Source organism: Boleophthalmus pectinirostris, unplaced genomic scaffold (genome assembly GCF_026225935.1).
Source record: "Boleophthalmus pectinirostris isolate CB_2022bp ecotype Guang Dong unplaced genomic scaffold, ASM2622593v1 HiC_scaffold_3, whole genome shotgun sequence".
Lineage (NCBI taxonomy): Eukaryota > Metazoa > Chordata > Actinopteri > Gobiiformes > Gobiidae > Boleophthalmus > Boleophthalmus pectinirostris.
The window spans coordinates 19,515,622-19,528,709 of record NW_026571299.1 but is presented as its reverse complement, the minus strand read 5'-3'; the positions used below and the strand labels follow the sequence as shown (position 1 = coordinate 19,528,709).

Here is a 13,088-nt window from a genome sequence, read left to right as displayed (position 1 = left end):
GTAGTTTTAACTTCTAGCGTGTGTCTCAAATTATAATATGTAATTATAATATAATTATAATTTTATTGGTTTATTTAAAAGTGGGATGACTTGCAACAGAATCCATATTGACAGATTAAAGCTGGTCTAAACCATGGGCAGATATTTATAAGGAAGACCATCAAATGCATCAGCAACTGTTTAGCAATAACTATATTTTATTGTGCAGTGCTTAATAGTTCAGTCCCTCCTTTTTTTTTTTTTTTTTTTTTTTTTTTAGTTCAGCAGATTTTATAATAGTAAAAAAAAATAAAAACATCCACATTTCCATGTCCCAACTCAAACTTAATCTATTCTAAATGATGGACAACAGGCTTCTCCACTTAATTCTGTTGTAGATTGTGCGAAACATCTCAATATGTTGTTCTGCAGTTGGTCACGACTCTTTTACAATATCTTTTCTGTTGAAAGGCTTTTTTTTATTTAGACTTCTTTATTTCTGTAAGTTTTGCCTAAACTTGTAACTAACACAATTTGAAGTATGATATATTGCCACAGAAAAATATCACCGCAAATGATAATATTGAAATTACTTTTTACCACTGACACAAAAACTTTATAACAGGACATCTTGAGCAAACCTTTTACTTGTGGTCTTATCTTGTGACCTGAGTGATTTTTCTTCTTGTGTGTTTGAATATCTGGCAGTCCCTTTGCAATAGATTTTACATTTGATACAATATTAAGACTTCTTTTTCAAAATGGAATTGGCAGTAATGCAAGGGAAAACAGTGCAGGCCTGGTTTCCACTCAGAGTTTCATCAGATATTTAAGTCTCTTGATTAACACAGAAGTGCTGTAGGGGCTGCCTGGAGCAATACTTTCTCAGCACTTTCTGTGTCTTTATGTGACGGCAGTGTCATCACTCATTTCCCGTTGTCTATCTTGGATCTTGTATGATCTTCATGAAATAAAATGTAAAGATTTAGTAGTTTGTCTCATTTACTATTTCATTTCTTCTTGTGGTCGATTAATCGTCAAACTCCAAATGAATGTCCAGCCAATAAAAGGAGAGCGAATGTGTGATGTCAAGATTTGAGAGCTTTTTAAAGTGGTACAAAGACGGGTTTATAACTGTGTCAGTTGGTAGTTTGTACTATTTTTGGAGAGTAGTAGTACATCATCAGTGGGGTAAGACTAACCTGTCTCGCGATGCTCTAATCCCAGCTCACGTTCCCTATTAGTGGGTGAACAATTCAACGCTTGGCGAATTCTGCTTCACAATTATAGGAAGAGTCGACATCGAATGATCAAAAAGTGACGTCGCTATGAACGCTTGGTCACCACAAGCCAGTTAGACACTTAGATGCAAAGATTTCTACTATAATTAGTACAATATGAACAAAATGTACTGCAATAAAAATTACTACTACCACTGGGTCTGCTGTAGATACTGAGTCAAACATTCAGTCTGCCTAATAGTACTTTTAGTTAATGTTATACAGCCTTTTCTATGTTAAAAAAAAAAAAAAAAAACTACTTAAATTACTTAAGTTTAATTATATGGCAGTCTACAATTGATTTAATTATGATTTGAATAAAACATAATGAGCTCCCTTCATCTGAAAATAATTGTCTAAAAAGTGCAAAAAATGTAGATTTGATCTTATGACCACACAGCCCCGCCCAAATGGAACATTTTCACTTCATGGATCATGGTATTCAGCAATGATGACTTCCTTTTTCTATTACTGTGACTAGTATTGAACATTCACTTGATTCTGTGTGCAGTAATTTGCTGTAATTACTGTATAATTGCAGAGCAGTACTGTAGTGTGACACCTTAATGGTATTATTTCTGCTGCGCGGCGCTCTAGTTCACTTGCAGCCTGGGCAAAGCACTGTGGCTAATCAGAGCTGAAGTTTATCATGTTAAATCGCGTCTTTATGTTGTTTTTCTTATGCATGGGAGGCTGTGCTTTTACCGGCGCTACAGAGCTGCCCGTTCCATTTTTCATCTTTGCACTCAAGCATGACAATCAGTTTCACAGTAGCTCATTTTCGCTTTCTCACACGTTGAATGTTTGTTTTCTTAACCAAACGCTTCCAAAAACTTTGTAGTTTTTTTTTTTTTTTTTTTTTTGGGCAGGGCTGCAATCAATTAATCATGACTAGTCAACTATAAAAATAATCATAGTTATATTTTGATCATCGTAATTGTTAGCTGGATCATATTGACTCGAACGTACAAAAGTCCTTTTTATAACAATGACAGTGGCATTATTAAATCAAATTGTCCAAAAAAGAATAAACAATTTGTAATTTTTTTTTTTTTAGCAATAACATGTCTTATAAATATTCTCTTTGTAGAGTTTGATTATGTTTTAGTTTTATTGTTTTTTATCATGGCCAATGAGCTCAGCCAATATTTTTGCACCGATATGTAGGGATTTTTATTTTCCCTAAATTATGTGATTTAAATTTACTATAAACCCACAGCTCTTTTTTACCTCAAACCTTTAAGAGAGCTGTGTAGTCAAATGTGTAGTTAATTAAGTGTTCAAATAAAGCAATATAAATACTTGTTCGACTAATTGAAACATTTATCTCTGACTAGTTGACCACCAAAATAATCTTTATTTGAATCTTTATTTATTTGACAGGGAGAGTACTCACTGATGAACAGCTGTGTTAAATATTATGCAAGTATGCTGGATTGTAGCCACAGAAAATTTACATTAGCAGTCCCTATAGGGAAATTAGTTAGTTGCAGCCCAATTTTGGGCAAAATATGATGCAATGGAGATTTGTATTCACTGTTGTGTTTATATACCACCGCCTTTCCTGTTCTATCTTCCTCCCACGCACCAAACCATTCTTTACTTTATATTTTATTCAGTGTCCTCTCAGCAGCAGTCCAGGCTTTCTGATAGAGCGTCCAGGTTGGTTGTCAGCCAGTGAGGTGCCACTCTGGCTGCTGCCTCTGGGCTCTGTGCCTGGGGCTCAGCTTTCCATGGACCAGGTTACAATGAAGACGCTATATTTCCTGTGTGGATATTACAGTTCAAGGCAACGCAAAGGCCCTCTACATACATAACATGTGGAGGCTTAACTATAGTTACAACCTGGCTGGCATATTTCTTTAGGGGTTGTCAGGTTTATATCTCTGCTAGGCTAAGTACGTCACCTATTGTCCAATGTTTTTGTATTTGTATTTGAGTAGAAAAAGAAATGTAAACTATTGACTCAATTTGTTCACTTCTTTTTTAAATGTATTTTAGGGAATCAAAATATTTGAATTTGACTTATTGCAAAGGTTGCTTTTTTTTTATTTGATTTAGTCCAAATGATCCTAGCCTGTAGTTTAGATCTATACAAACATGTGACTGTTTCAGTAGTTTGTCAATTCAGATTTCATATAAAGTATGAACTTTGAACAGAATCCTTTTATTAAAGCATAAATCTTAATTCTAATTGCAGTTGTAATGCTTGTCAGAAAAAAAAAAAACATAATTTTTTTTAAACATAATTTAACTCTTTCCTTACAGCCCGACTGTAAGGGTAGTTACTGTTTAAAGTGACTATATTACATTATTTTAATGCTGTTGCCTCATCAAAAATATACCTGGAATTATGTTTTGTTTCATTCACACATGTTTAACACACAAACCCTGCATATAGATCTTCTATCAAACAGAAAACCCTCTGTTCCACATTGTGATGTCACGTGGTAATACAGGTAGTGTTCCACGGTGTGCTTACACTCCATACACCTTCACTAGAATCATTTGGATAATTTCAACCCTGGAATTGCCAATCTCTACTGAACAAAAGGTAAAATATAGTTGTTAACTTAAAAACTACCACTACATGACATCACAAGGTGGAAGTAGTATTTGGAGCTTTGGCGATGTTGGCAGACTAATAATGCAGCATTACTCAAACATGTGTGAGTGAAACAAAACTCAGCTCCAGTTATGTTTTTGATGAGATAACAACATTATAACAAGACTTAAAGTTCATAAAAGTGAGAATCTTTAAATACAATTTCAATTTTCTTCTTTTCACTGTCCCCCATTTACCACTTGCAGTATTTGAAAGCCTGGTCCCTCTCTACTGTCCACGGATGGGCCAAACGGATTCCCGCTTGGTGCTGATATCCTGCTGTGAGCTCCGTTGCTTTGGTTCACAATAGAATAAGGCAGTGGAGTGTGGGATTACAGCCCCAGATGAGTGACACGCGTCGGGCACATGCACATCAGCTCTATTCTCCTCTCCGCTGCACTCACTTAACCATCAAGAGCTTTAAGTTGACAGTTCAATTGCCACTGCGCTGTACAGAATCTCCTCTCTCCTCCATCTCAGTGTTTCAACTTAAGTGAGCACAGATTGATTTGGACTATTACAGCCAAAGGACAAATCTCTCCAAATCAAGATATATAAATAATAAAAGTGTGATACAGACCATTGATTCCAGTTAAAATGACAACTGTTTTACTTCAGCAGATGGGTGACTCACATCCTGCTAATGCATTATGGGAAAGTAGACTTTGATTTCTATGGCTCCATACTGTGTGAATGGCATGAGGAATTATCTGTCCAAACTTTGAAATGCTCTCCCCACTAGGGTGCTGGGAAAACGGCTATATAAAAACATATATTTTACTCAAATGAAAGTTTTTTTCCACTTTAGTCATATAACATCGTTTTACACACTCCACTTTCAGTTTAAATGGTTTTGAACACCAGCTGTCTCCCACCATCCAAATACATTAACAGTTTGGTCAATCTATATGTCCCATAGAGTGGAAAGTTGTGCCCACTTTGCCCAGCCCAAGAGATGATGGATAATATTGAAAATAAAGTGCCATTACTGCACCCATATTGTATTGTATTGTTCAGAAATGAGTACTTTTGCTTTTGAAGACAAATGTAAACGGCTTATCCAGACAGCTATGTTCTGATAATCTGTCCTGTTATTATAAAGGGTACTAACAAAACTGTGATTTTTAATTCCCACTTTGACAAAAGTCGGATTACCGTAAAGATTTGCATAAATAAATACTTTTGCTTTTACTTTTTTGGAATGGATCAGGGTCACTCAAAACCAAAACAAAATCTTCCCCACATTTAGCAATTACTATTGTGCAATACATAGGAAGGAACAATGCGCTTCTTGGGTGCTCAAATGAACCAAAACAAACATGGTGATGCTGACAGACATTTTGAACCTGTATTATATTATCAATATGAATGATTTTGTGAAAAACATGCATCTGCGGACTGGGGAGATGTGTGTTTTCTGATCACTTTCAGTGATATGCTGCATATATCAATCTGGCATGAGCCAGGGCAAAACTAAACATGGCTCAAATCATTCCCAAATGTATAACATTTTTTCAAATCCTGATCTTTCTACCTTTTAATTCTGCAAATAAATATTTTGAATATACTGCATTGCCAGCATATTGCAAATAATGAATATAGATTTGATGTTTTCCTTTCTATAAAGATAAGGAGGGCTCTGCACACGCGTACCAGTGCAATTCTTGCTTGGCCACAACAGAGGAGAATACCATTACTTCACCATATTTGTATCAGAGACCAGCAGACAGATGCATCTGTTGCACAAATCTTGATGGATTTTCCTGACTGAATTCTCGTTCAAAAGCTTATTTTACGTCTCTCCCCACAAAGCAAGAGACCTTCACCAATCACTCATTGACAAAGCATTTGGATTTGGACTCGTTTTAAGCCTGTGTAACAAATGGAAACCACATAATTTACACATGTCTACAACATCTGCTTTAGCCATACTCATGCTTTTGCTAAAGTTTAACTGCAGTGATCGAAACACTTTGACCTTAATGTAGACGCCAGAATGACTTGGATGTCATCAATGTTACACTTCCCTGGAGTTAAGCAGAAGATCTATGACACCAAACTTTTAATTTCATAACTCTCTAACCAGTACTTATACTTGGGAGAAAAATCTATAGACTTACTTTAAAGACACAATACCTGAATTTACTCTTCAAAACATGAAAAACTTTTGTCTATTTGTAATGGTTTTCAATGGTCCAAACTTATTCCCCCACTTTCCCTACAGTACATTCATAGCATTCAAATGATTCATCGCAATGAGTTTATAAGCATTTTTTGAGAGCAGGTTTTTGCTGTCACAGTCATGCTAGCAACAACTAGCAGGTTAACAGCACACTTACTGATTCTGTGTATAAAATGCTGTGTATAAAATTTCTTCCCTAACAGTTACTTGGTATCAACGCAAGTATAGTTCACATCAAACCAAATGGATTTTTTATTTATTTTTTGGTCTACCCATTATTATCATCTTATACTTTGCAGCTGATGTCATCCACATTTTGTGAGGCTGTGATGCTAATTGAAGCATTGCTCTGTCTGAAATTCTGACTAGATTTAATCTGAGCTTTAACTGAACACAATCTGCCCACAAAGAGCTGTCTTAGCTGGAACAAGAGGTGAGCTGATTTGGACTGTTAAACAAGTCTGTCAGACTTCAAACTACTGTCACAAGTTAGTTAATATTAGCCTACGTTTTTTTCAGTTAGTCACGCTCACCTTTTTCTTCAAAATCAAATACCTAAATAAAACCATGAATCAGAGACTCCTGAAAATGTGCTGTTTAAATCCATTTTGTAATTTTTCTTGAGTTTTCTTAAAACTTTTAGGCTGTGTTTGCTAATGTTTTCATTGTGTCACCATGGTAACCTCCAAGACATTCTGCCATAGAGGTAGATGTAGAATACCCCCACTGTGATCTCACTGCAAAGTATCAGTTATCATATTATATTAACAAAGCATTGTTTTTCAGTTAACTGGACTTCTAACACTTTGGAGTAAAGGGACGTGTTCGTGAACAAAGTCACACACAGGGCTTGTCATCTCAATAACCACATTTAGATATATCTCCAGCTCCACTGTTATTTAAGCTTGACTTAAAATATGCAGACTTATTGTAAACATTCTGCTCACACCAACAGCAAGAATCCTGGGTGTAAACATTTTAGTTTGCTAATTACTACGAGGTACAAGCAGTTCCTTCCTGCTGCTGTTCCATTTGTGTCCAATTTTCATCACGCTGTACCCATCTGCTTAGTTTTGTCTTCTTCCAGTTTGAAAAGTTACCATCAATTTCTTTCTTATACTTCATTGTCCTGCCTGCTGGAATGACAATTAACTACGGTTTAATACCATTTTAATTTATTTTACCGCCATGAATATTCGCTCTTAAATCACGCTCATATGCATGGCTGCCAAATCTCATGTGTCCTTATTAGTGGAGCAGTTGATTTGATATGCTGGCTTGCTGAATAATACTGCGCTACCTTGACATTCGCTGGCTCTTTGATGCAGAGGGTGAATGTACATTTGTGACATATGCATAACAATGGCGTTTACATATTTATATTTTAGTGGAAGTGTATGAAGGGGCATTGAAATATATTATAGCGTCTACTCATCTGACACTCTGTCTACTTCAGGCAGTGTTTCAGTACTATTTAAACAGACTGGAGGCATTTTAAACCAGCAGAGACCTTTTCAACAAAACAAATACATAAACATTTTCATCTGCTTAAGTTATTCGTGTCTTTGACAACGTGTCTTTGTTTCTTTGTAACCATACTTCTGGTTCTATGAAAACAACATTGTGTTAAGAATAATGTTGAAGGTTCTATATAATGCAAAATTTATTCTTGTGAGATTTAAGCCATTTAAAAATTGTTGTGACCTCCTCAAAAACATAGCTGGAGTTGCATTTTCACTCACAGATCTCCAAAATGCTTGGTTCCACCTTGTGATGTCATGCAGTAGCGATAGTTTTGAAGTCACTTTGGTAGAGATTGGCAGGGCTCAAATCATCCAAATGACTAATTATGGGGTATGGAGTTTAAAATCGCAGTGGAGCACTTCCCGTGGTCTATTTTCAGTTTGAGAGAAGAACTCATATGCAGGATTTGTGTGTTAAACATGTGTAAATGAAACAAAACAACTTTAGGTATTGATGAGGAAGCAACATTATAACATAGATCAGAATATAGTGTAGTATGGTAGAGAAAGAGATCTAAGTGTAGATATAATTCATCCCAAGTATGTCAACCAAATTAAACCTAAATACTACTACCAAGAGTAGTTACACTGTAAAAGGAAACACAATTGGAAACATCCCCCAGTTGCCAGTGTAAAAGCGCACTTATTTCTAGTTAGAGTTAGGTTGTGATGACCCTGTCACTCAGTATGACGCTGACTGAATCTTACCTTGCTCATTTGAAACATAAAACTTTGGATTGCCTACTTGTCTACTGCAAGTACTAAAAGTAGCTACTGCCCGTTAATTTGCCAGAAGGAAAAAAAACAAAAAAGAATCCGGTGGGAATTATTGAATAGTTTAGTTTGTGTATTGGATTGCTTGAGGGCCAATTATACCTTGTGACTTGTATTATTGTCACAGAACTTAGCTCAAGGCCAGTCTGTTGTTCTTTTTAAACACAATTGTTGTTATCTTCACGTTAGGTTTCTTGCAGTGCAGACCCCTGCCTTTGGCTTGAGCTCTGTTAATCGAGATAATTTTTTGTAAGATAGAAACAAGCACCTCTTGACACTTATTTCTGTTAATTATTTGTACAAAATTTTCCAAGGTCTCATAATGTTTGCTATTGTCTGTCAAGGTTGAAAGCACAATTCAACAACAATTCATGATTTAGCTAAAATTCTCATTATGTAATGTATTTTTGTGTAGTCAGGGCTGGTTCTAGGCATTTGATGGACCTAAACAAGATTTTGGTTGTAGCCCCCCAATGGGATAGTTTGAAGGCCAACTGTAGCCATATCACACTTGTGTTGTTTATGATAGCATGCTAATTTAGCATGACATTATTAGCAAAAAATAAAAAATAATTATCTTGGTCACCTTTTATCTTGTGCTCTTTTTTTCTTGTTGCCTTTTTTTCTGGTCATTCAGCCCCAACAATTCTTTTAGGAGCCATTTAATTATTTGATGACACTGATATAATATTAAAGCACAACCTTATTTCCCCTGTATTTTTAAGTGCATGTAGTGCACTTAAAAATAATTGAAATATACTTGGTCAGGCCACAGCTGTGGCTGGTTGTGGCCCAGAAGAACAGTGTATGTTTCTGACACAGGTTGGACCTACGTGCAGTTATGTGGTTTACAAATCACTTTTGATGTATATCCCAAGTCAGGATAAAATGCACCACAATGGTAGCTAATTTGCTGAGTCAAAATGAGTGAGATCGCCAATTTAAGATTGACAGATTGAAAAAGGGGTTGATCATTGCCAAGCTTTAATTCACTGAGTTGCCTCACTCATAAATTATGAAATTATAAAAGCTACTATAGTCAAAAATAGATTTCTGCTATAAATCAGACTGGGATCAGGGACTCAGCACCAGACCAGTTGTTTTTTTTTATGCTGCCTTTGCTACTATAGTGATCTAACCACACTGGAAAGTGAGCTGTCTTTGTAATGCAGGAAATCCAGGATTTGGGCTTGACTAACTGCTTAGCCGCTTATCTCACTTTGTTGTATGCCCCTCTGTCCTCTAACACAACTAAAGCTCTTGACTCAATTGCAAAATATATTCTCACACCTGAATCATGTATTATTCGGTTTCCTTTAAAAGTCAAGACGTTCATGCTGATGTTTGATTTCCAGGGACTGCCCCCTTATGGTTGGAAGCTACACAAATATTTCCGTCTGTCAAACAGTGTTAGGGCTTAGATCATGGGACATCTCTCCTGGCTGGGTCTGTGCTCCCCATACTCTCACACTGTCCCCGCTGGAGCTGCCATGCGCTCCTCAACACTTCAAGAGTCTTTTAAGCCCACTTTCATCTCGTACACTCAGACAATGAGGCAGGGTCTCTGGTGAAAGGCGCTGACAGTAGCAGTTAGCGTGGAGGGGAACTAGCTTAACCAGGGCCCCTGTACTCTGGGCGTTATCTGAAGTATAGGGAGAGATAAGATAAGATGCTCCTGTTCAGGCTTTGTTTGTGCAGTGTACAGCAGCTGCGGTCAGGGTCATGTGCTCTTTTTATTAGCCACTATAGAAAATCCACGAACATCAAAGCTACACTCAACTTGAGATGACATGGTGATAAAACTGTATCATGATCTTATCCCTTCATCAGTATCATATTTTGGTCATACCGTCATATCGTGCTTCACTGGTTTGTCTTATTTAAAGCAGCTGTTCCCCCTTCTCGAAGTTGTATTTAGTGTGATTAACGTTGTGATGACATTTGCACAATTTCAGCTTGGGCATCGCAGTTTTCTAATGTGAAAGTTAGCTGTCATGTTTCTTTTAAGTTGTTTTAGATAAATATTGAGATTTTAAATGCCCAAATTATTGCATGTCATAGATTATAACTATATACTATACAATATATTCACTCTATATTAAAGACAGTAAATTGATTTATATGACTTGTGATCAAATTGGAATGATGACCTGGCTCAAAGAAAACACATTGAATTGCCTGGTCTTCTCCTGTCAATTGTGTCGCTGACTTGTGGTCATATTTTTGCATTTAACTGTTCACAATCTAGCAATTTTTAGGAATTTTTTTACCTGCACATCTTGGCACAGAGCAGCACATTTTTCTAGTGATAACGCAATCTACACAAATGCTTGTAATCTTAGTGCAAATAAATTGTATCTTTTACTATCTTACATTACACTATCTAAATTTATGTACCAAATAATGGCATAAAAACACAAGCTTTAGTCACATACTTTTGATATCTATGTTTAAAAAAGTATAACACCAAATTATAATAGTTTACGGATTTGTTACTTAGATATTAAGTTAAAATAATCATATTCAGCTTGTCCCTGAATGTCTCTCTAATGGCATCTTCTGTTAGTCGATTCAGTATATTTACCCCCAAATAAATGAGAGGAGCGATAACTTTCCATACAAAACTCTTGCTATAATCAAAGTATTTATACAGCAGTTAATTACTATCCTGTCAAATGTGTATATTTTGTACGTGCTTAACATGTTTCCCAATGGGGTATCTGCTGAGAGGCCAGCTATTTCTTCCTTCCAACCTCTTTATTAGACCGGTCGTTCACAGTGAAAGAGACAGATGTTATGTCTCATCAGTCTGCCAAGATAACACTGAGCAAATAGTTGTGAGAATGGAAGGATCTGTCAGATTCATTAATACAGCACAGTCTCTCACTGACGGGCACAAAGAGGGCTACTTTAAGCAATGGAGTGGCAGTAAATGTTTAGTAAAGGCTTGAATATAGAATTACAATGTATTAGCGTGTGTAGTACTCTGTAAGTCCGGCAAACCTGCTGTCCACTATGTATGAGCGAACCCTGACTACATTTAATACATGACAGGTTAGACTATTAAAGGGCCCATTTTATGTCATTGTGTTATAATGTGTATTGTGTTATAATGTTGCCTCTCTGTTCCTCTCTCAAACAGAAATCACTCTGTTCTGTTGATTGTGATGTCATATGGTAATACAGGAAGAGCTTCATTGTGTTTTTAAACTACACCTTCACTAGAATCATTTGGATAAGAGCATTTTGAGCTTTGGAGATGTAGACAGACTAAGTATTAGTCGAGATAGTCGATTAGTAGAGATAACAGCATTCTAACATGGCTTAAAGCTACAAGAATCTATTTTGTGTAATATAAGACCTTTAAATGAAGTTAAATTCTGATTCTTTTGAATGGTCAACCATCCTCAAAATGAGGGGGCAGCAGTCTAAGCATTGACTCCCAGACTTCCCACACCCCAAACACTTCCTCCAGCTCCTCCGGGGGGACCACAAGGCGTTCCCAGGCCAGCGTGTCCTGGGTTTTCCCCTGGGCCTCCTTCTGGTGAGACATGCCTGGAACACCTCCCCAGGGAGGAAATGACACCATATTTGCTGAAATATATGAATAGACTGATGGAATCCCTTTGTCAATATGTTTTACTTTTATAGTACTTTACTCTACCATATGTCATTTTCAGCTTTTTTCAACTTTTCTTGACACATTGTAAGTTGTGTAACTTTTTTGGTTGGAGGTTCGTCACCTGCGTCTTTCTATGGATTTCTTTTCTCTGCCTTGAATGTTCCATAGCATGACATTAAACATCTCTACTTTACATTTATTCATCTAAAGGTGGTTTTATAAAAAAAAAATACCTAGAAAACCAGCATTCTGTCTGTGAGCGGTGTTGCCTCTCCACAGATCTGACATGTAACTTGGTCTAGTTTGATTTCCATGAAGATAGAAAGGTTTAATACTGTACTTTGAAACATTCCAGGCAAGGGAGTAACATCTCCATGGAGAAAAGCATCTGACGAACAATCCACCAGAAAAGTTACAATTACAATTCACCTTTAAAGTTAGTTTAGTAAAATAGTGATTTATATCTGCTCACAAGTATTATCTTTCCAAACTAAATCAAAAATATTAAAGTGTAGTGGGCAGGTTTGCGTTTAAATCACAGGAATAGAATCTCTTATTAAGCTGATGTATGAAAGGTTAGGAATTTATAGAAGCTCAAATGCTCTGACTTGTAACACCCCATCGCCCCCGTGTCAGTTAGCCTTTGACTCATTTGCTAACAGAAAAACCATGCATCTGAAAATTGTCTTAGCCTGGAAAGCCTATTTACAGCTGTTAAGTCTCTCCGTCTCTCAAAGAGCTGATTTCTGTAAGCAGCTTAGTGTTTCCACCTCCTCATTACGCACCCTCACCTTTTCATGTAGTGGCTGAAACATGGCATTACCCGGCAGGCCCTGGATGGTATTAAGGCGGGATCATACTAATGTGCCCGGAGTTTACAGCGAGCCTATTATTTTGTTATCAGGCTCTTTGCATAACTCTAGGTCGTTCATTCGGAGTTGGTGTCTGGAAGTATTGGACAATTCGGAAAGTGGTATTTGTTTAGTCGGACATGGACCTTTAGGTGAACTTTATTATGCGTGGTTAGAAATGGCATCGTATAGCCCCTTGTCTGTCCAATTAATAAACGTATTTTTTGAGATGCAGGGTGGTTGATGCTGCTGCCCGTCAAAATGAAAAGTCC

General features: G+C 36.7%; 1 protein-coding gene across 1 annotated transcript in view; it reads left to right on the top strand.

Annotated features, from left to right (window-relative positions):
• Positions 1–13,088, top strand: part of suclg2 (succinate-CoA ligase GDP-forming subunit beta) — a 104,273-nt gene that overhangs the window by 17,178 nt on the left and 74,007 nt on the right. The gene's annotated exons all lie outside the window — the stretch shown is intronic.